Source organism: Leucopleurus acutus (assembly GCF_964270905.1).
Source record: "Leucopleurus acutus genome assembly, chromosome: 16".
In the NCBI taxonomy this organism is placed as follows: Eukaryota; Metazoa; Chordata; class Mammalia; order Artiodactyla; family Delphinidae; genus Leucopleurus; species Leucopleurus acutus.
Window position 1 is genome coordinate 68,332,035 of NC_139158.1, and position 23,641 is coordinate 68,355,675.

Here is a 23,641-nt window from a genome sequence, read left to right on the forward strand (position 1 = left end):
TCCTCTGGTTTTCTAGTGGAGCCCATGACGCTGGTTCCAGCTGTTTATAATCACCTCCCTCAGGCTTCTTGGGGTGAATGACTCAGCACTCTGCCTTGTTTTCTGGTTTTTGGTGTTTTTTTTTTTAAAGAAACCAGATATTTGTTTAACATAGTTAGTCCCTGCAATGTCATGGCCACTAGACGTTCATTCACATTTCCCTTAAGTAAGCAGCTCCTACAGTTCTCAAGTCACTGAGTAAAGAAGGTAGATTTTGGAATTAGAAGTAACTGGACTTGAATCCCACCTCTAACTGTATGTGCTGGTTATTTAGCCTCTCTGAGCCTCAGTTTTTTCATCGGTAAATAGGGCTCGTGGCATACATTTCACAGGTTATTATGAATGAATGAAACTGAATTCAAAATGAATGAAAAAGACCCAATGCAGCGCTTACCCACTGGATTTTTTTTTTTACTTGAAACATATTATTTCTTTTTTGTCTAGATATCCAGTCAGCAATTAAATCAGATGAATTCTTCCTTCCAAATGTCTCCCTAATGCTCCCAATTCTCTCATTTCTACTACTCCTTTTTAATCAAGGTCATAGCACTTAGTTCTGAACTATTAAAATAATCTTCCAAGTGATTTTTTTCAACTTCTTAGCTTTGCCTTTTTTTATTATTATAGATTAATTTTCTTAAATTATACATTCTATTCCTGCTGAAGTATCAGCCCCCAACCCTTCAAGGTCACTCTTAGCTGCAGATCTGAGTTGTACCCTTGTGGATTCAGCTCTCCCCACCCAGTCCTCTGAGCCAGCTTCTACCAAATCAGAGGACCCAGGTTGCCTCCTGGCCAAGCACACCTAAGGCATGCTGTCAGAGACACTCCATTCATTGCCTCAAGGATTTCACACTGATCTCTAGACTTTCCATAATCTTGGACCCCTCTCTCCTGCTCTCCTTACCTCCCGTTTTATCTAGTCTTGTCTTTGCATTCTGGAGTGTCTTCCATCTTAAAACACTGAAATGTCACAAGAGAAAGTATTTGACCCACAGAGACTAGGGTTTGAATCTCACTTCTAAGGAGTAACTTCTACAAGTTCACTTAACCTCTCTGTCATCAGTTCTGTGTATGAAATGAGGATGTTGATACCCATCTCAGATAACATCATGGGGACTAAATAAGAAAACAGGGTCAAACTACCCAATGACCAAGAGAAAACTCTCAGCATATACTCATCTTTCTTTCTTTCCACTTTCATGTAACATTTTGTCCCTCATAGGTGGGATAGTATCCTCACAGTTCTCCACATTTTGTGTCATCTCTTTGCTTCACCCTCTGTTGCTCATGTTTCCCCCCCCACCACTAACTATATATATTAAACCAATCCACTCTGTAAGGACAATGGGAAAAACAAAATTCAGAGCAAACCACTCATATATCTTTTGGTAGCATAGCACCAAAATGTATAATGAAACAACTGTAGAAATAACAAGGAGGAATTCCCTGGCAGTCCAACGGTTAGGACTCCACACTTCTACTGCCAAGGGCCTGGGTTCGATCCCTGGTGGGGAACTAAGATCCCACAAGCTGCAAGGCATGCCTCCACCCAAAAATAAATAACAAGGAGGCATCAATGGAGACACGTTCATAAGATCAAGAGACTTAACCTCATCTTCCTCACCCCAATATGCCTTTTCAGGAAATATACATAGGCTACAAACAGAAAATAACTGGTTTTGTAAAATATCCATGGGACATCAACTATCATCCATATATGAGCCAACACAGAAACTCTTAATACGTTCCAAACTCAAAAATCAATTAAGCAACAAGAAACTGTGTGCACTATTCACAGCCCAACTCACTTTCTTCCTCTTTTAAGCCTTCTCTTAGAGCTGCATGCAATGTGGATATGATGACTTGTCTGAAACTCAGTTTGCCTTGCCTTTCATTGCGAGGGCTTCCATGGTTCCTAAATGCACCCTTCCCTTGTGCCTCATCTTAAAAAATTGCAGAAAATTTGTTTCATTCATTCATTAATCCATTTGCTCATGTGGTCATTCATTCATCATCGATGCATTCTTTCATTTATTTAAGACATTCATCTATTTAAGATAAGGAACCACCCAAAGGCATCCCTGATAACCACTGCTTACTCCAAGAATCATCCTGGATCCAATCCATGGATGGTTTGCAACTTAGCAATTCTGTGTAAGCAACTCGTATTGGGCAGGGTGTTCTACAGGTTTTAGAGTGCTAAGAAAAGCAAATTAGGACACATGCTTCATGAAGTAGGTGAGAATGGAGTTAGCATCACATCCCGACTGATTTTGAGACGTGAAGGGCACCTTGACTCCTGACCTCTTCTCTGGAGCCCCAGGGCCCCAAGTCTTCCCTGTTGCTTCTCAGTGCTCAGTGAATCAGCGTGAGAAACCCTGGTGGCCATGGGTTTCTGCCTGGTCTTTCCATGATCCCATCTCACTCCACTTCACCTGCCTGCCTCCTTTCCTTTGGCTGCCTTTGCTGCTCCAGCCAGGACCAGCCTGGCCTGGAAGGATCTTATCCTCTGGGATAAGGTCTCCCAGAGTCTTCTGTGTCTGGTCATCCTAAACCATCCCAGGTGGTATCTCTGACACTTGCCTCCTACAACTACACCCTTGCCTTTCCTGTGTCAGTCCCAAACAAGGTAGGCTCAGCCTTAGCAGGGAGTAGGCTCTTCACTGAGTTTTGCACTCTTACGCATGGCTTTTGCTGCTGTGTACGTGTTATCCATTTGGTAGATAATTAACCATCTCCTACTAAGTGCTAGCTGGTGTCAAAGATCTTAAATTCAGAGATGAATAAGACACAACATTTGCCCTTTAAAGAACTATTAGATTAGTGGGAAAAATAAACTCCTTTGCAAATAATTATAATAAACACAATACAACTTGAAAAGGGCTCAGATGGTGAGCTATACAGGTTCTTGGGCTTCTTCTGCCAGTCTTTCACTCAAAAAGTATTTCTTGAGCACTGAATATATTCTAGGCCCTGAGGATGCAGTAATGGAAACACGGACACATTTTTTCACTCTCACAGAATTTACAGTCTAGCGAGAGATGGAGATAGTAAATGATTAAATATGTAATTACGACCTGTGATAAATTAATTCAACAGATATTTATTGAGGGCCTGACATGTCTCAGACACTGTTCTAAACACTGTGGATGTGGGGATAAAATTACATCCATTTCCGAACTTCCTAGACCTTCTAGAGATCAGTCAAGGAACAAGATAAAAAGGAAACAAATGACATAATTTAGTGGTCAATGCTAAGGAGAAAAACTGTAAAGCAGGAAAAGGGGGTAATAAAATATTGGGGGAGGGGGAGGGTTTGAATTTTTAAATGAGGGGGTCGGGGAATGCCTCCTTGAGAGTGATTTTTGAAAAAGGACTTTGAAGCAGTGAGGGCACAAGGCCTACAGATGTTTAAGAGAAGAACTTTCCTGGAAGAGGAAATGGCAAGTGGGAAGGCTTGAAGTGAGTGTATCTGAGTAAAGAAAATATAGCACATCAATAAGGAAGCACAGGGGTATCTATTTGGAGTGGTCAACAAAGACCCTTGTGAGGAGATGGCCTTTAAGCTGAGGTGGGACGCTGAGGCAGTGTTTCTACCTGTCACAGGACTGTGTTCCTATTTGTATTTCTGTTTCTCATTCCAGCTGTTTCCTGTGCCTAGAACTCATTCTTGAGAAGCAGACCCCTCCAGTGGTAAGTCTCTCCCAGCTCCCTCCTCCCCAGAGCTTCTAACCAGGGTCCTGCTCCAAACAAGGATGCCACTCCAGCATAATCATGCCCTGGAAATTTCTGGTCCCTTGGCTCACAACCCCAATCCCACAGTGCCCCACTGTAGAAGTGAGACTGCCCTGGAACCTGACAGAATTTCCCATATGCATGTGGACCACTGGGACCTCTCTGTCCATCAATGGTCAGCTTTCCAGCTGGGCAAGTTCCCTCCATCCTCTTCCAGACGCCTCATACTTCTGAGGTCCCAGCATGCCTGTGAGCCTGTCCTGGCCAAGTTATGACACATTCACACTGCTCTGAAAAAGGTACCAATATAGCTTCTGGAGACTTGATTATTTATGGGGCTGCAGTCTACTTGGAAAGCATACAGAGAAAAATGACAAAGGAACATGAGTTATGACGAGTTATATTTCGTTCTCTTTTGCCATTTACTAGTTATATGTCTCTTGAAAAATTGACCTCACTAAGCCTCGGTTTTGTCATTTGTAAACTGGGGATTCCTTTCCTACTTCATAGCTCTTGAAGGACTCAATAAAAATAAATTAACTGAAGTATCTGACACACAGTAAGTGTTCCAATGAATGTTTGTTGATTATGAAACTTCAATCCCCTCTTTGTTTTATGCCAGGAGTCAGCAATCTATAGCCTATGGGTCAAGTCCAGCCCATGGCTTGTTTTTATAAATAAAGCTTTATTGGAATAGAAGTACAATGTTAATTTACATATTGTCTATTGAAGGCTTTTGTGCTACAAAAGCAGAGTGAAATAGTAGCCACAAAGACCACATGCCCACAAAGCCTAAAATATTTATTATCTGGTCCTTTATACAACAGATGTATAAACCCCTGGTTTATATCATCCTGGGACACTCTAGTATTATGGGTAAGCACAGGCTCTGGAGTAAGGCTGCCTGGGTTTAAATGTTGGTTTTATCACTTACTAGCTTTGGAACTCTGAGCAAGTTATTTAACTTATCTGGATCTTAGTTTCCACATCTGTAAAATGGAAACACTCATTTATTACATTTGGTGGATGCAAGGATTAAATAAGCCAATCTAATATAGAGAATAGCACACTGCCAGGCAAACGGTTAGTGTTAATCAACATAACAGTTATTATTGTCGGTGTTCTAAAATACTACATATGCTGTCCAAGGAGTTTCTCCATCAACTGGGCCTATGAATAGTTTTCAGAATCAACCTAAAATCCAAGGATCCTACCTAACATGCTTATTTGGCATATGAACATTTCTCAAGGTGGCCCATGTGCGGCCCAGGGTTCCAGGATCTGGTCTCACTCTTTCTAATTCTCCCCATGGCTGCTTTCCATCTTCTGCTCCCTCCATAGCACCTGGTTGGTAATCTGGCCTGAAGATTCAGGCTTCCAGATGAGGCTTTCCTTGCGGTGCCCTTGGAAGGTGTGGGAATGAGTCTCTGCTAAGCCCAGGGCATTTTGCTAGTGAGGATTCCCCTCCCTTCAGACTGGCTTGGTAAGAGTACCTGGGAAAATCACCAGCATGGACGGCACACCATTATTTGGCCTTGAAGTTGATCACACCAAGAAAGGAGGAGCATCCTCTAGAGGCCCCTGTGTCCATTTGAGGGTTTGTTGAGCAGAACTTTCAGTTGAAGGTCAAGGGCTAATGTGACAGCTCAGATGGAGAGCAGAACTGGGACAAGGTAAGAACAAGTATCTAATGCCCTAGTTGTGACCACCTTCTGGAAACTGGAAACTTTGGTGTCAGGTACCCAAAAGTTAAAACACAAGAGCTCCTGTTAAATACAGAGCCAGGCAGATGAGTGTCAATAGCGCCCAAAGGATTAAGAGCGATAGTTGGGTTAGGGTTAGGGTTAGAATCACAACTACTTCTCAAGAGAAAATACAGAGCTGTCCAAAAAGAACAAGAAAAAGAGGAAATGTGTGTGTGTGTGTGTGTGTGTGTGTGTGTGTGTGTGCGAGTGCACACGCACATGCACTCATATGTGTATGCACATTCATGCATGAAAATCCATTCTCTGCAGCCATTAAGAAACAAGATTGTGGAATTATTCTTTAAGGTTTACCAGCTTAAACACTAGAGCTGCTCTTGATTCTTCCCACTTCCTGTCTTCTATACCAGTCAGTTAATAAGCAACATGTAAATGTGGAGAGAGGAACCAAGATGGTGGAGTAGGAGGACGTGCTCTCACTCTGTCTTGTGAGAGCACCAGAATCACAACTAGCTGCTGGACAGTCATTGACCAGAAGACACTGGAACTCACCAAAAAGATACCACATCCAAAGACAAAGGAGAAGCCACAATGAGATGGTAGGAGGGGCACAATCACAGTAAAATCAAATCCCGTAACTGCTGGGTGGGTGATTCACAGACTGGAGAACACTTATACCACAGAAGTCCAACCACTGGAGTGAAGGTTCTGAGCCCCACGTCAGGCTTCCCAACCTGGGGGTCTGGCAACGGGAGGAGGAATTCCTAGAGAATCAGACTTTGAAGCCTAGTGGGAATTGATTGCAGGACTTTGACAGGACTGGGGGAAACAGAGACTCCACTCTTGGAGGGCACACACAAGTAGTGTACACATCAGGACCCAGGGGAAGTAGCAATGACCCCAGGGGAGACTGAACCAGACCTACCTGCTAGTGTCGGAGGGTCTCCTACAGAGGTGGAGTGGGGGCTGTGGTTCACCCTGGGGACAAGGACACTGACAGCAGAAGTTCTGGAAAGTACTCCTTGGCGTGAGCACTCCCAGAGTCTGTTATTAGCCCCACCAAAGAGCCCAGGAAGTCTCCAGTGTTGGGTTGCCTCAGGCCAAACAATCAATAGGGAGGGAGCCCAGCCCCACCCATCAGCAGTCAAGTGGATTAAAGTTTTACTGAGCTTTGCCCACAGAGCAACAGTCAGCTCTACCCACCACCAGTACCTCCCATCAGGAAACTTACACAAGCCTCTTAGATAGCCTCATCCACCAGAGGGCAGACAGCAGAAATAAGAAGAACTACAATCCTGCAGCCTGTGGAACAAAAACCACATTCACAGAAAGATAAACAAGAAGAAAAGGCAGAGGGCTATGTACCAGATGAAGGAACAAGATAAAACCCCAGAAAATCAACTAAATGAAGTGGAGATAGGCAACCTTCCAGAAAAAGAATTCAGAATAATGATAGTGAAGATGATCCAGGACCTCAGAAAAAGACTGGAGGCAAAGATCAAGAAGATGCAAGAAATGTTTAATAAAGACCTAGAAGAATTAAAGAAAAAACAAACAGAGATGAACAATACAATAACTGAAATGAAAACTACACTAGAAGGAATCAATAGCAGAATAACTGAGGCAGAAGAATGGATAAGTGACCTGGAAGACAGAATGGTGGAATTCACTGCTGCGGAACAGAATAAAGAAAAAAGAATGAAAAGAAATGAAGACAGCCTAAGAGACATTTGGGACAACATTAAACGCACCAACATTCGCATTATGGGGGTCCCAGAAGGAGAAGAGAGAGAGAAAGGACCAGAGAAAATATTTGAAGAGATTATAGTCAAAAACTTCCCTAACATGGGAAAGGAAATAGGCACCCAAGTTCAGGAAGGGCAGAAAGTCCCATACAGGATAAACCCAAGGAGAAACATGCCAAGACACATAGTAATCAAATTGGCAAAAATTAAAGACAAAGAAAAATTATGGAAAGAAGCAAGGGAAAAATGACAAATAACATGCAAGGGAACTCCCATAAGGTTAACAGCTGATTTCTCAGCAGAAACTCTACAAGCCAGAAGGGAGTGGCATGATATACTTAAAGTGATGAAAGGGAAGAACCTACAACCAAGATTACTCTACCTGGCAAGGATCTCTTTCAGATTTGATGGAGAAATCAAAAGCTTTACAGACAAGCAAAAGCTAAGAGAATTCAGCACCACCAAACCAGCTCTACAACAAATGCTAAAGGAACTTCTCTAAGTGGGAAACACAAGAGAAGAAAAGGACCTACAAAAACAAACCCCAAAACAATTAAGAAAATGGTCATAGGAACATACATATCTATAATTACCTTAAATGTGAATGGATTAAGTGATCCAACCAAAAGACACAGGCTTGTTGAATGGATACAAAAACAAGACCCATATATATGCTGTCTACAAGAGACCCACTTCAGACCTAGGGACACATATGAACTGAAAGTGAGGAGATGGAAAAAGATATTCCATGCAAATGGAATTCTAAAGAAAGCTGGAGTAGCAATACTCATATCAGATAAAATAGGCTTTAAAATAAAGAATGTCACAAGAGACAAGGAAGGACACTACATAATGATCAAGGGATCATTCCAAGAAGAAGATATAACCATTATAAATATACATGCACCCAACATAGGAGCACCTCAATATATAAGGCAACTGCTAACAGCTGTAAAAGAGGAACTCGACAGTAACGCAATAATAGTGGGGGACTTTCACACCTCACTTACACCAATGGACAGATCATCCAAAATAAAAATAAATAAGGAAAGAGAAGCTTTAAATGACACAATAGACCAGATAGATTTAATTGATATTTATAGGACATTCCATTCAAAAACAGCAGATTACTCTTTCTTCTCAAGTGCGCATGGAACATTCTCCAGGATAGATCACATCTTGGGTCACAAATCAAGCCTCAGTAAATTTCAGAAAATTGAAATCATATCAAGCGTCTTTTCTGACCACAATGTTATGATATTAAAAATGAATAACACGGAAAAAAAAAGTAGAATAACAGAAACACATGGAGGCTAAACAATACCTTACTAAATAACCAAGAGATCAATGAAGAAAACAAAGAGGGAATCAAAAAACACCTAGAGACAAATGACAATGAAAGCACAATGATCCAAAACCCATGGGATGCAGCAAAAGCCGTTCTAAGAGGGAAGTTTATAGCTATACAAGCCTACCTGAAGAACAAAAAGAATCTCAAGTAAACAATCTAACCTTACACCTAAAGGAACTAGAGAAAGAAGAACAAACAAAACTCAAAAGTAGCAGAAGGAAAGAAATCATAAAGATCAGAGCAGAATAAATGAAATAGAAACAAAGAAAACAATAGCAAAGATCAATAAAACTAAAAGCTGGTTCTTTGAGAAGATAAACAAAATTGATAAACCATTAGCCAGACTCAGCAAGAAAAAGAGGGAGAGGATTCAAATCAATAAAAGTAGAAATGAAAAAGGAGAAGTTACAACAGACACCACAAAAATACAAAGCATACTAAGAGACTACTACAAGCAACTCTATTCCAACAAAATGGACAACCTGGAAGAAATGGACAAATTCTTAGAAAGGTATAACCTTCCAAGACTGAACCAGGAAGAAATAGAAAATATGAACAGACCAATCACAAGTAAGGAAATTGAAACTGTGATTAAAAATCTTCCAACAGGGTTTCCCTGGTGGCACAGTGGTTGAGAGTCCACCTGCTGATGCAGGGGACATGGGTTCGTGCCCCGGTCTGGGAAGATCCCACATGCCGTGGAGTGACTAGGCCCGTGAGCCATGGCAGCTGAGCCTGCACATCCAGAGCCTGTGCTACGCAACGAGAGAGGTCACAACAGTGAGAGCCCTGTGTACTGCAAAAAAAAAAAAAAAAAAAAAAAAAACTTCCAACAAACAAAAGTCCAGGACCAGATGGCTTCACAGGTGAATTCTGTCAAACATTTAGAGAAGAGCTAACACCCATCCTTGTCAAACTCTTCCAAAAAATTACAGAGGAAGGAACACTCCCAAACTAATTCTATGAGGCCACCATCACCCTGATACCAAAACCAGACAAAGATACTACAGAAAAAGAAAATTACAGGCCAATATCACTCATGAATATAAATGCAAAAATCCTCAACAAAATACTAGCAAACAGAATGCAACAACACATTAAAAGGATCATACACCATGATCAAGTGGGATTTATCCCAGGGATGCAAGGATTCTTCAATATATGCAAATCAATCAACGTGATACATCATATTAACAAATTGAAGAATAAAAACCATATGATCATCTCAATAGATACAGAAAAAGCTTTTGACAAAATTCAACACGCATTTATGATAAAAACTCTCCAGAAAGTGGGCATAGAGGGAACCTACCTCAACATAATGAAGGCCATATACGACAAACCCACAGCAAACATCATTCTCAATGGTGAAAAACTGAAAGCATTTCCTCTAAGATCAGGAACAAGACAAGGATGTCCACTCTCACCACTATTATTCAACATAATTTTGGAATTCCTAGCCATGACAGTCAGAGAAGAAGAAATAAAAGGAATACAAATTGGAAAAGAAGAAGTAAAACTGTCACTGTTTGCAGATGACATGATAATATACATAGAGAAGCCTAAAAATACCACCAGAAGACTACTAGAGCTAATCAATGAATTTGGTAAAGTAGCAGGATACAAAATTAATGCACAAAATCTCTTGCATTCCTATACATTAATGATCAAAAATCTGAAAGAGAAATTAAGGAAACACTCCCATTTACCATTGCAACAAAAAGAATAAAATAAACCTACCTAAGGAGACAAATGACCTGTATGTAGAAAACTATAAGACACTGATGAAAGAAATTAAAGATGATACAAACAGATGGAGAGATTATACCATGTTCTTGGATTGGAAGAATCAACATTGTGAAAATGACTATACTTCTCAAAACAATCTACAGATTCAATGCAACCCCTATCAAACTACCAATGGTATTTTTCCCAGAACTAGAACAAAAAATTTCACAATTTGTATGAGGAATCAGGCTCCCTGACTTCAGACTATACTACAAAGCTACAGTAATCAAGACAATATGGTACTGGCACAAAAGCAGAAACATAGATCAACGGAACAAGATAGAAAGCCCAGAGATAAACCCATGCACCTATGGTCAACTAATCTATGACAAAGGAGGAAAGGATATACAATGGAGAAAAGACAGTCTCTTCAATAAGGGGTGCTGGGAAAACTGGACAGCTACACATAAAAGAATGAAATTAGAACACTCCAAAACACCATATACAAAAATAAACTCAAGATGGATTCGAGACCTAAATGTAAGACTGGACACTATAAAACTCTTAGAGGAAAACCTAGGCAGAACACTCTTTGACATAAATCACAGAAAGATCTTTTTTGATCCACCTCCTAGAGTAATGGAAATAAAGACAAAAATAAACAAATGTGACCTAATGAAACTTAAAAGCGTTTGCACAGCAAAGGAAACCATAAACAAGACAAAAAGACAACCCTCAGAATGGGAGAAAGTATTGCAAACAAATCAACGGACAAAACATTTATCTCCAAAATATATAAACAGCTCATGCAGCTCAATATTAAAGAAACAAACAACCCAATCCAAAAATGGGCAGAAGACCTAAATAGACATTTCTGCAAAGACATACAGATGGCCAAGAAGCACATGAAAAGCTGCTCAACATCACTAATTATTAGAGAAATGAAAATCAAAAATACAATGAAGTATCACCTCACACCAGTTAGAATAGGCATCATCAGAAAAACTACAAACATCAAATGCTGGAGAGGGTGTGGAGAAAAGGGAACCCTCCTGCACTGTTGGTGGGAATGTATATTGATACAGCCACTATGGAGAACAGTACAGAGGTTCCTTAAAAAACTAAAAAAGAATTACCATATGATCCAGCAATCCCACTACTGGGCATATACGCAGAGAAAACCATAATTCAAAAAGACACAGGCACCCCAATGTTTATTGCAGCACTATTTACAATACCCATGTTATGGAAGCAACCTAAATGCCCATCGACAGACCAATGGATAAAGAAGCTGTGGTACATATATACAATGGAATATTACCTAGCCATAAAAAGGAACGAAATTGAGTCATTTGTTGAGACGTGGATGGATCTAGAGACTGTCATACAGAGTGAAGTAAGTCAGAAAGAGAAAAACAAATATCGTATATTAACGCATGTATGTGGAACCTAGAAAAATGGTACAGATGAACCAGTTTGCAGGGCAGAAGTTGAGACACAGATGTAGACGACAAATGTATGGACACCAAGTGGGGAAAGCCATGGGGGACTGGGGGTGTTGGTGTGCTGAATTGGGCGATTGGGATTGACATGTATACACTGATGTGTATAAAATTGATGACTAATAAGAACCTACTGTATAAAAAAATAAATTAAATTTAAAATTTTTTTTAAAAAATGAAATATTCATCATGCCTGAAATGTTTATTCTTGCGGTGAAAATCACTCCAGGTTACAATTTTTCCCCTTCTCAAATATACTGCTATTTCTCTAAAAAAAAAAAAAAAAAAAAAAACACATGTAAATGTAATATTAGCACAATATTTTAAGGCAAGATTTGGATTTAGTTTATCATAATTTAGAATTTTCTAAGAGTTTAAAACTTCCTACATAAATTCTGTGAACTCAGAAAGTTATCATTGTTTCTACAAATTATTTAAAATTACAACAATATAGAATCATGTTTAATTGTATGAACTTGTAATAATACATGTCTTTTTCAAAATGTTGATCCTCTGAATTCTTGTAATGCTGCAAATCGTATGTATGGTCATAATGTATTAGCTTAAATTGTAATTTCCATATGTTTAGTCAACTTTAGGCTAACATTTAGTTAATTAATATTAAGTTAATTAATCCATAAGCTTTGGATTTGTGGGCAATTCTTAAGAAAGAAAAAGATGTAAATATTATTTATTAAATATAGTTTTAATTGACCTTTATTTTATATATAAATGGCTGTACCTTAACAAGATATGAAAATATCTTTATTAATTAATTTTATTTATTTTTGCTGTGTTGGGTCTTCGTTTCTGTGCAAGGGCTTTCTCTAGTTGTGGCAAGCGGGGGCCACTCTTCATCGCGGTGCGCGGGCCTCTCACTATCGCGGCCTCTCCTGTTGCGGAGCACAGGCTCCAGACGCGCAGGCTCAGTAGTTGTGGCTCACGGGCCTAGTTGCTCCGCGACATGTGGGATCCTCCTAGACCAGGGTTCGAACCCATGTCCCCTGCATTAGCAGAAAGATTCTCAACCACTGCACCACCAGGGAAGCCCTGACAATATCTTTAAGTGGTATAATGTATATGCTGATTTTTCTACCTTAAAAATTGTCAAAGTGATCTAAAATGTGTGTGGAAAAAATTAGCTGGACTGTTTTCGGTTCCTGTATTCTAGTTTTCTCTTACCTCTGGAAAAACAAAAGCTGCTTACTTTAGTAAGGGAATGATTAGTATAAATTGTTGAGATAATACTAGGTATAATAATTTTGGAGAAATATAAGTATGTAAAATTAAAAAAAAGAAACAAGATGGTGCAAGACACCATGGGTATATTTGATTCATCCACAATGCAAGACTTCTAACATTTCTGAAATGACTGATTCCAATCTTCCTCCCTTTAAGATTAATAACCATATTTTTAAATCAACGTAATCTAACCAAATATTATATTTCTCTATTTTGGAATAGCCTTTGTATAAAAGTCTAAGTTATAAATTCAATCACACAGATTTATATACTGCTTTTGTTGACAAGATCACAGCCTCATGTTAGCAGGTGAGCCCTCAGATCTTCTGAGACTCACACTGCCCACATCAACAGGTATACACTTTTGAGCAGCCATCAGATTCCTGGAGATGACTCCTCATGTGAATCCAAAGGAGTTTGATTAAGAGTCAAGCCACCTGTGGGGAGTGTAGCAGAAACTGCCACCCCCTCACCCTAAATGGATAAAGAGATTCATGCTGCAAATCGGGGGCCCTGGCACATACCCCAGGTGTAGCAATGTTAGGAGGCAACAGTCCCGTCCAAGGATCCACATAACTGTTGAGCTGTTTTTTTTTACTGAACCAAAATATTGTCTTTAGCACATGAGGACACCTCCCTGAAAAATAAAAACCTCAGCCACAAATCCCGAGAACTACCTTGCCCCAGTATAAGATCACTTTCTAACTTAAACAGCCAGCCTGGCCCTGGTGAACTCTTCAAACAGGTGATGAAGGCATTTGCTAAGGAAAAGAATCAAATCAATTTCTCCTACTGACACATTCTTTCTCTGGCTTTATTACCACTCCAGATGCAGAATTTAGAGCAGGGGCAAGCGAGTCCTATTGAAGGGCTTCCCTGGTTCCAAAACGCAGCTCTTAAGAAATCTGTGTTGACTTTCTGATTGACTGGGTTTCCCTTTGGGCAAAGAAACCAAAGTCATTATTTATTCATTACCTGATGCTATTCCTATGAAGTGTTGTTTCAGACCCGTTCCTCCAATATTCTCTTTGCTAACAGAACTTAAATACATGTAAACATAATATGCTGGCAGATTTATTTTTCTGATGTTATCTAGCCAAATTATCCATTCTGACTTAGAGAGCGATTAGATCTAGGCTTTCATTGGAGCCTGTCTGTCTGTCAGACTGGTAGCATGTTTGCATTGTACCAGCCAAACCCTCCGCAAAGCCTGCCATTCCCAGAGGCAGCGTTCAATGTGCTCAGGAACTTGATTGGGAGGCTCGGGGGGAGTGTGATAGAAGAGGGAATTACCCTTGCCAAGTTTAGCAGAATTTTTGACGAGACATCAGATTTCCCACGAACATGTGAGTCCTCAGAATTAGAAATGGGGTGCTGAGTATCTCCTTGCATGGATACACACATGCACCGTCCCTTTGCTTCTGCCTCCAGGAGAAGGGAAAAGACGCAAACAGGCTGCAGAGAGTGTCCATCTAAGGACCACAGTGCAAGGCTGGCCCTCGACTTCTCTCACACCTGCAGGCTCCACAAACACAGAGGCTGCAGAAGTGAGGGGGAGAACTTACAACCTGGAAGCCGGGTTCTCCCCTGCCTCCTTCTTGAGGACGTTCAACCACCTGGCACTTTGGAGATGCTTCTCATTAGGGCTGAAGGAGAAGCTGAAGACAGGATTTAGATTGCTGAGGAGAGTATCGGAAATGTTCTTCCCCAAGGCAGCTTGGGCTGAGTCAGCTTTCAAGGCTCAGCAGGAGGTACTTCGGGGAGATACTGGGTGAGGCCACCCTTGAAAGCTTTGGAAGGTCTGTGAGGTCCACGGTGCTGGCCTGCCTGCAAAACGTGCTCCCTGCCCTTCTTCCTCATCTGTGGCTGAGGCAAATAAATCCCTCCAATGGCTGCCACATGGGGGTGATTCCACTCATGAACGATCATGCTACACTGAGGAATGCAGTCACTGGGTAAACTCAGCCCCACAGCGAGTATGCCCCAGGTTTAAACATTTCCCAAGTGCCTATTGTGAGCTCAGAGCAGTGCCAGGTGGCTTCAGATGGAATCACCCATTATTTCTTTATCTTGTTTGATCTTGCCTTCAGTCTCTCATACATGTGCTGCAGGAAAGTTTCGTCTTAGTTCCAGAGCTAGGACCCGGGGATACGGCGGTGAAAGAAAACCAAGAGGGATAGCTCAAAATCCAATAAAAGAGACACGTATTCATCAGATCATCACATCTACAATTGGGCTCTTCCAAAGTGAGTTACATGTTTGAAGGGAGAGGACCAGCGTCCTAGGCAAGTTCTGGGAAGCATAGCATCGTGGTTAAGATTGGAGACGTCGGAGCCAGTCGGCATGGGGACAGATCTCACTTCTGCCAATTTTGCTATAAGACCTTGGCCAAATTATTTGGTCTGTGCCTCCTCTGTGAAATATGGCTAATAATAGCACCTGCATCAAGTTAGTCTTTATAGGATTAAGTGAGATCATATTTGTAAGAGAGATGGAATGGTACAGAGGAAGCCTGTAGCAAAGGAACACTCACTAAGGAGCCCTGAGAGGGGGAGACCATTATTCCCATCTAGCTGACGGGGAACGCGGAATCCAGTGAGGTGATCTGACTACCCCCAATGCCACACACTCTGTGTCGGGGGCGGCTGAACGGGCTCGCCCCGAAATCCGGTCATCGGCTCCCTTTACCATGCTGCCCACGGGCTTGGCAAAGCGACACGCCAAGGAGGCCCAGCCTCGGGCACGGCTCGCCATCACCTCCACAGAAGCAGCCTCCCTATCATAACACATCTCTGTTTAAGAAACATAAACCACCCTTTGGCAGCTTCTCAAGTACAAGTCAGAGTCAAAAAAGAGCTCCCTCCCTTCGCTCCACTTTCCAACCTGGACCACAAGACTCAGCCTTATGGGGAAACACATGGGAGCTTACCCAACAGGTTTCCCCAACAGAACGGGCAGGCCCTGAGGAGTCCAGGCTGGGAGGGCCCTTCTCCTGGCTGCCAGTGCCCCCACTGACCCAGAGCAGGCGGCCTCCCTCTCCTCCTGTCTGAACCTGCTGTCTGGGAGGGGCTGATGTCACTCATTCCTCCCACTTAGCTGCGGGCCAGCTCGGGCTCCCAGCAGCCATCACCCATCTCAGCCCTGCACAGGACATGCCTCCTCCCTGCTGGCATCTCTCCAGCCGTGGCTGAGAGCCCAGCTTGGGAAAGGGATGGCCTGGCCCACTGGTAAATGTCCTGGCCGTATAATCCGGCCCAAGCTTGACAAATAATATCTGTGCTTGTCTAGCCTGGCAGTGAGAGCCGGGCCAAAGGGCCAAGTTCCAAAGCTGGGTCTTCAAAGGACAGAGGAGACTCTGGAAAGTAGATGACCACAGGCCACAAATCTCTACGGAGTTATTCTAAGAAGAAATCACACCCAGTTCCCAAACTGTGAGTGTAAATGGCTGCTCAGAAAACCATTAGCTGTGCCTGCCCTTCCATTTCTAATTAGCAGCCTCCTTGCACCCCTGGACTATACTGAGGCCAGATCATGTTCACATTCTCTTAAGATGGAAACTAAGGCCATACCAAGAAATGCCCAAGGGCTCCTAAGGACAGCAAAGGTGGTGAGGAAGCAGGTGCTGGGCTCAGAGCTGTCAGAACAAGTCAGAGGGCAATCAGATTTAGCACAAGAAAAAAAATAATATAAGAACAATAATAACAGCTGACATTTTATGCTAAACATTTTACCCCCTTGGCTCACTGAAACCTTAGAACCACTCAGGACGGTTGATCTTGATATTTTCCACCTTACAGATGAGGAAGCCTGAGTCTGACAGAGAATTGACTTCCCCAAGGCTTTTCAAATGAAAACAGCAGCCCTCAGGCAAACCTGACGTGCTGAACTCCAGGGCAGACCCGCAATGAATAGTGGGGGCAGGCGTCTCCCTGCCCCTCCTTATGGACTGTAGGGCCATGGTTCTACAAGCAACAGGAACTAACCTCTTTGCTTCTGTTACCCTCACCTAGATCTCTAAAGATCCAATGCCAGACATGTAAATTTGACATATCTTCCTTGGGTGCTTGAAACTCACCAAATATTGGTCATTGGCCAGGTAACAGGCAACATGGGAGTACCGGAGTCAGACATGGGGATATTTCCCAGCCATGCCGCAGATGGACTGGGTGGCCTTGGCAATGTTCAGAAACTTCTTTAAGCTGTAAGCTTCATATCTATAAACCAGGGGTAGTTCTTAGTACATTGGTGGGCAGGGCAGCGGTGGGGACAAGGTGGAGTATATATCTGAAATGCAATAGTCAGGTAGATGGCAAACTCTATGAAGGCAGGAAGCAATTATACCTTGTTCCTGCTGTATTCATAGCACCTAGTCCTCCGCCTGATACATATTTTGCTCAATAAATTTCTGTTGAAGGATATACATACAAGGGTGTACAAATAAACAGGTTGAGGGTTACGTGTACAACCAGCAGGAAACAGTGCATATGACCACGGACGGGGCACAGCTATACAAATGTGAGGACTTGCATGAAATAGACTGCTAGGTAGTCATTAAAAAGAGGGAGGCAGCTCTATACGTAATCATGTAGAAAGGTAAGCAGGGTATACAAATAGGCGGATTGCGGAACGATATGCATTTATGGTCACATTCTTGACAATCCCCTTGAGATTAAAATTTCAACAAGGATATGACACAGACGAACTTATCTACAAAACAGAAACAGACTCACAGCCACAGAGAACAGACTTGTGGTTGCCTAGGGGGAGGAGGAGGGAGGAGGGATGGAGGGGGAGTTTGGGATTAACAGATGCAAACTATTATACATAGAATGGATAAACATCAAGGTCCTACTGTATAGCACAGGGAACTATATTTCATATCCTGAGATAAACCATAATGGAAAAGCATATTAAAAAGAATGTATATAGGGAATTCCCTGGTGGTCCAGTGGTTAGGACTCCATGCTTTCCCTGCTGAGGGCACAAGTTCAACCCCTGGTTGGGGAACTAAGATCCCACAAGCTGCACGCCACAGCCAAAAAAAAAAAAAGGAATGTATATATATACGTATAACTGAATCACTTTGCTGTATAGCAGAAATTAACACAACATTGTAAATCAACTCTACTTCAATAAAATAAACAATAAAAATAAAATCTCAACAAGGAAGGGCAAGTGGAGGAGGAAATGTGGTTGCTAGTGTAGGAATATTTTCACTTTTTACCCTGTGCATTTTACATTGTTGATTTGTTCTGACAAGGAGCCTGAGACACTTTCCTTATGTCAAAGTGAAATAAAAATTATTCTTACATCTTAAATAAGTGACTAGAAGACCAAATAAACATTTTAAGTGTCATACATAAAGTAGGCCCCATAAAAGTTCATCCCCTTTCCTCCCGTGGCCCTAAAGAATATTTATCACACCCCTGCATCTCTGTGACTGGAATGAGACATGCAAAGATTTGCAAAGTCCTGCTAAAGTTGGTTTTGTCCCTTAGTGTGTGTGGCCCTGCAAAATCTGACAGCACCCAGTCTTCCAGAGTTTTCTGGCTTGGTCTTAAAAGGACACATGCGTTGAAAGCACAGCCACTGGTTTGTCCCAAAGCAGAAACAGAAACTTGGATGCTTTGGCCAAATGTGAAGTCAAAGGTTTGGGTGGGCTCCTGGGGCATTTGTCTTAGAGAGAATTCTCTGAGGTTTGGGCCTGGCTTTGGTGCAAAGGAATATTCATTATTCCAAAAATCCTTACCAAAAAGGTATAACTCCAATTTGAGAAGCTGAAGGTCAAAGAGACAAGAAAAGAAGGGTAAAGTAGCAATGCAGGAGTGATTTCCTAAGTCACAGGTCAGAAAGCTAAGCTAACAGTCCCTCAGAAGAGCCAGGTTCCCCTACAACTAGCATGGCCTCTTCCATTGACTACATTTGTGTATCTAATTAACAGACAATTGCACGACTTCCTTTGTCTTTGCTATCTAGACCAAACCATCTCCAAGCAACCCCTGAATTTGGTAGAGGAGGGCATAGGGAACAGGAATATAGGAGACAAACATTGAGGAGGTACCCAATATGTTTCTGGAACTGCACTAGCTATTTAGTGTAAATCTCTTAAAACTTCAAAATATCTTGTGAGGTAGGTTAGATTACCCCCATTTACAGACAACTCAGAAAGGTTAAATGCATGTTACACAGGATGTAATGGTAAGACCAGGAAGGAAATTTGGGTTTGTCTTTCTCCAAAGCCCATCCCCACCAACACAACACACCCAACATGACACGCGCACACACACACACACACACACACACACCCCTCTTCTCCTCACTGTAACTACTTACCCAACCAGAACAGGTTGTAATGGGTGATGTTTTACTCCCAATGTTTTATACCCTCTGAGAAAACAACAACAACAACAACAACAACAAAAACAATTGTCAGGGAAGAAATGTCACATTGTCATTCATCATGTTCCATATGAAAGTCTTAGAAAATAGCTTTCATATTGTTTTTGGACTCACTTAGATATTCATAATCCTAATCTCCTTATACCAATAGTCAGGCGCTGTTCGACATTCTGTACAGGGCACTGAGCCAGGCATTGACAGGGGAGCAAGTCCCTAATCTCTGCTCCTCCCCCAAAGCTGACAGCCTGGTAGGTGACTGTGGCAAAATTACAGCAGCAGCCATCCTTCCTTTTGCTTCTTCTTAGGTGCTGTCAGAGCTTAAAAGTTCCTAACAGGACATCAGCTCAAAGACCTCAAACTACAAATGAAGAAACTACAGAGAGAAAGGAAGCCCTTTTTTAACATCACACAGTAAGTCAGTGGAAGATTCTGGAATAACTTGTCCTCCATGGCTCCCTGACTCTGCATAGCTGATGTCTGCAAGCCTATTGTGTGCACATTTTAACAGCTTTTGTTGAAATATAATTTACATAACATTGAATTCACTTGTTTTAAGTGTACAGTTCCATCACCTTTTGTATATTTACAAAGTTGTACAATTATTGCCTTCTAATTTTAGAACTTTTCCATCACCCTGAAATAGAAAGCTTGAGCTGGTTTGCAGTCACTCCTCATTCCTACCCCAGCCCCAGACAATTACTAGTCTACTTTCTGTCTGATTTGCCTTTTCTGGACATTTCATATATGTGGACTCATACAATATGTCTTATGTGTCTGGTTTCCTTCACTTAGCCTGACATTTCGAGGTTCATTCCCATTGCTGTATGTATTCATACTCCATTCATTTTTATTAGCAAATAGTAGTCCATTATATGAATGGCCACCTTTTATTATCTATTCACCAGTTAATGTATATTTGGGTTGTTTTCACTTTGGGCCTATTGTATTTTAACACACAGCCCAACCCCACATGAATGGTGATGGCTGTCACGTAGATTAAAGACCTTGCACTACATCTAGACTCAGTTGAAGGAGTACCCTTAACAATCTTAGTGATGTCTGCCCATGGTCAGGGAGCAGAAAATTGAGGCATGCACGCAAAGTATGATTACATCATTTCCAAAGGGGTGTCTTCTAGTTCTAAAAGGGATAGTCACATTTCTCCCAAAAACAGAGTTAAAAGAAGGCAAAACGTTGCAACTAGGAAGAATCGCTTCATTTTTGGTGAAGAACATACCTTGTAGGGTACAGTTTATTATTAAACAATCAGTGGTTGGGACATCTTTAGCATATTTTTCCAGAAAGGCAATGGAGCCACTCTGTCATGACTTCTTCAGGCCAACTCCTTACCAGGCTCAGGATTGGCATCATTTATGTGGCCAAGGATTAGTGAATGCAGCCACAGTTATGGCCCCAAGTGGCTGATGAGTTAGCATTCCTGGTGATCATATCTACAGCCAAAATTTTTTTTGTTGTTGAGTAAAAGTCGGAAAGGTAGTTCTTTACTTTCCTCTTGGGAGTGGAAGAGTAGACTTAACTCCTTCAAAACTCAGTGGGCTTGTTGTTGTCTTTGTATTGTTGGCCATGAGAAAAGAGATGGGAATTTGAGTTGGACTGATGGAAGAATGTAGAAATTGTGGTTTATGTGAATATGCCCCAAGCAAAGAACCTGGTGTTACCTTAGGAGAATGTAAAGAAAACGTCGTTGATGTCAGGGGAAAATGGGAAGAAAAAGCAAAGTATTAGAGAAGGATGAAGAAAAGGAGAAGGCAGAAATTTATAATGAAGAGTAAAATAAATCATAAATGTTAAACCAGTGGTTTGTTAGCCAAACCCAGGCCAGAACCATCTTTCTACTGTTCGAGACTGTTTTTCAAAAGGAAATGAATTAGTTCGAACACTTAAAAATCAGGAAACTTTGTATCACTTTCTGAGTTTCCTATTTGTTAAAAAAAAAAAAAAGAAAGGAAGGAAGAAAGAGAGAGAGAGAAAGGAAAGAAAGAAGAAAGGAAGGAGGGAGGGAGGGACGGAGGGAGGGGGGAGGGAGGGAGGGAAGGAAGGAAGGAAGGAAGGAAGGAAGGAAGGAAGGGAGGAAGGAAGGGAGGGAGGAAGGAAGGAAGTCTGGCAAACATTTATTAGAGCAGAATAATGACAGCTCCTTGAGGATGGGGCATGTATGCTCCAGTTTGCCACAGTCCCCACCATACCCTATTGCTTATATTCATCTGTTTCACAGGTTTGTGACACCCTTTGTATCTGCAACACCTTAGATAACTATGTTTATATTGGCTCAATCATTCCAGACATCCTGCTGGGCCCCTGTGTTATATCCGATCTGTCAGAGAATGAAATGAAATTCATAGACATTAAACAACTTGCCCAAGTTCACCATCAGTAACAGTAAAAGTTATTTCTTATCTCAACAGAGCTACTGCTTTTTCCAGTACATCATACCTTGACAAACAGAGAAAATAATTGATTAAACATAAAGCGAAGAATGGAGCAAAATCGAAGGAAAAATCTGGAGCAGAGGGAGTTTTTAAAAGAACGATTTAATTAATTAATTGCAAACAAAGCTATAGCATGGACTTACCCAATGGGGGGCCAAACACAAGCCTGGATGGACACACATATTCCTTGCCCACTTCTCTAGAAACAAGTCCAGGCCTCCTAGACATAAAATACTTTTTTTCTTGACTCATAAAGACGGCTCTGAAAAAGCATTTGGGAGTTGGCTTAGGAATAAAATAACTTGTTCGAATTAGCAAACATTTTCCAAATATTTCTTAAAGAAAGAGTTTCCTATGTATAATTCCCAAACCTCACTGAGTTAGCAAGTTCTCCAGGTGGCTCCAGAAATTCAGCTTAGGCCACGGTTACTATCTGGTGGTATAACCCATCTCTAAATTAGTCTCTGAGACAGAGCCCCAGCACTGTCAGCTGTCAGAGTTTATTGGGGCAGCTTAAGACCCTGTTGCCCACTTATTGGCCCCTTCCAGAGAACCTGAGGTCTCCCCGAGGGTCACCACTTGTACAGAAATAGAGGAGAACAGAGAAAACAAGCATTTCTTTTTGCAACTTCGAGATCTATTTCTGGGGTTGAACAGAAGCCATTAAAACATTCCCATGACTCTGTGCCAAGCCCCCAAATTACTAATGACAGACATGCTGGCTCAAAAGGAGTCATTTCTGGCAAATAGCCCTTCAGTATCTTGTTAATGGTAATAATCCCGAGCCTTTCATTGAAAGATCTCAAAGCACAGGGCAAGACTTAATTGTCTCCCCCGTCAACTCTGTCCCTGAAAAAGGTAATTATAATTCTATCCCTCAGACAGTTTACACAGGGGTTAAATGGGCCACGGAGGTTGAATGATTTATCCTTGTTTCTATTCTAAGTTGAAAGGAAAAGTCTAAATAATGTCATAAGTTGGGGTGAACTCAGCTGTACGAGTTGGAACCAGTGGGAGATTGAAGCAGACAAACCGAGAGCCTGGGGAGGCTAACATGATAAAAGATGCCCCTGACTAGTAGCCACAGGACAAGCACCACGTACAAAGGTGCTGACCTGAACTGAGTTTACCTTAAGGATGTTATCCATAACTGCCCAGTCCAGGTTAGAAGGAGGGAGTCAGAACCAGAGTCCTGGAAGGAGGAGACCCTCAATATTGTGTGTACAGATTCCAAAGCGAGAGCCCGTGCTCAGTAGCTTAGATAAAAATAAGTTTATCTCACTGGCAGAGTAGTGTGGCAAGAGCTAGAAGTGTACCTGGTCCCCAGATAGATGAGGGGTTCATCCTAGTGGAAGACCTGAATGCCAGACATGGCATGGGAGACAGTTACGTGAATCTAGAACCTAAGCCACTATGGAGATAGTCATCACTGACCTCACAAACCTGTTTCTCCTCCTGTAAATCCCCATCTCAATAAATGGGACCTCTTCTCACTCACGTGCCACAACCAAGGTACAAGGATTCATCTTCTCCATCACCTTTTATATATGATCCCCATATTCTAATAACACAATATATCTTCCAAATCAGTATTCTTATCACCATTCCCACCTGCTTTGACTTATTTGAGACCCCATGATATCTCCCCTGGATTATTTTAACAACCTCCTAGCTGTTTCTGTTGCTTTTACACTTCTGTTTTACACTTTTACACTTCTGTTTCCCCAAGCCAAACAACTCTTTA